This window comes from Vombatus ursinus, unplaced genomic scaffold, assembly GCF_900497805.2.
Source record: "Vombatus ursinus unplaced genomic scaffold, bare-nosed wombat genome assembly UNPS02014778.1, whole genome shotgun sequence".
Taxonomy (NCBI): Eukaryota; Metazoa; Chordata; class Mammalia; order Diprotodontia; family Vombatidae; genus Vombatus; species Vombatus ursinus.
Genome location: NW_020954556.1, coordinates 9753393 through 9754755, shown reverse-complemented (window position 1 = coordinate 9754755; position 1363 = coordinate 9753393). Strand labels below are relative to the sequence as shown.

Below are 1363 nucleotides of genomic sequence, written 5' to 3'. Positions count from 1 at the left end.
TTACCCCAGAAAGGAAAACAGCACTATCCATAACCACTAGCCTTTCTGGCCTTGACAGAAACGGCAGGGAATACACAAAAATAGGAACAAAAGGCTTTCCCTTCCTAACACTTCATCAGTCCCCAAACCCCATCATTTCCTCCCACGCTCAGGGTTTATCAATTCCTCATCGTTCACTTAATTTCCTTCCCTCTCCTCCACCCCACCTTTTCTACCCCCGCCCCCAAGATGCTAGACTCCCCATCCCTTTATGCCCACTCCCTCAATCCCTTCCGTAACCAGCCTTCCCTCCACTTCCATTCCTTCCTCCCTCCCACGTAAGCCCTCCGACGCCTCTTCCCTTCCCCAACCTCTAATACTACTCGCGAAGAGCCCCTCCATTTCCCTGCCCCCCCCTCTCTTTTTCCTCCCAGCCCCCTCCCTCTCCCCGCCCCCATCCCACCTCCTCTCCCCTGGCCCAGCCCAGCCCCACTCGACCTCCTCTCCCCATCCTCCCGCTCCCAGCCCCCACCAAAGCCTCCAAGCCAATCCGCTCCTCCCCACGGGCTTCTCCTCTCCGTTTCTTTCCCTTTCTCCCTTCCCCGCCCCCTCCAACCCCACTCGGGGTCAGCCAGCCCTGGGTGGGGGTGGGTGTGGGCGTGGGTGGGTGCCCGCCCCGCCTCGCACGCGGCGCCACTTTACCTTCAGTCTGTTCCATTCTAACCCCCCGGCCGTGTCAGTGCGATCACAGGAGAGACACGGGGGCCCGGAGGGGGGCCGGAGCGCGGGGCACAGCCGAGGCCGAGGGGGGAGGAGTCGGAGCCAGGCCAGGCCGCATGAATCCCCGGCCTAAATTTCCTCCACGCCGGGTGCCGCTGCCATCGCGGCCCGAACCCTGGGGCCGCGGCCCGGACGGGAGTGGGGGAGGGGCAGAGAAGCTGCGGGAGGGGAGGGGGAAGGGAGGGGGAGGAAAGAGGGGGGGTGGGGTGGCTGCGCAGCCGCTGCTGCCGAAGAAGAGCCCGGGGCGAGCGGCGGGGCTGGCGGCGGCTGCAGAGGGTCTCGGGGACTTGCTCGCTCGCTTTCTCGCTCTCCCGCCGCGGTCTTCTTCTACACCCCCCCGTCCTGGTCGTCTTCTTCGCCTTCGCCGTCGTCGTCGTCGCTAGCTCGCTCGCTCGCTAGCTCGCTCCCGCCGCCGCCGCCGCCGCCGCCGCGCACAAAGCACCCCCCACTTCTCTCGGGCAACGCCGCCACCGCCGCCAAATCCTCACGCGTTCATTGGCCAAGGGGTGCGATGCCTTTTGGGAAGTGTAGTTCATAATGGGGCGGGAGGGAAGGAAAGAGAGAAAAAAAAGGAGGAAGAGGCGAGTAGAGAGGGATGGGGTGG

At 64.6% G+C, this 1363-nt stretch overlaps 1 protein-coding gene across 6 annotated transcripts in view; it reads right to left on the bottom strand.

Moving 5' to 3' along the window:
- Positions 1–894, bottom strand: part of NSD3 (nuclear receptor binding SET domain protein 3) — a 141866-nt gene extending 140972 nt beyond the window's left edge. For 2 of the 6 annotated variants that reach the window (XM_027865471.1, XM_027865476.1), the window contains exon 1: positions 682–894. The gene's annotated coding sequence lies outside the window, so the exon portion shown is untranslated. The remainder of the gene's footprint in view (positions 1–681) is intronic. The other 4 variants (XM_027865473.1, XM_027865474.1, XM_027865475.1 and 1 more) reach the window with 3 other exon arrangements.
- Positions 895–1363: the final 469 nt, after the last annotated feature.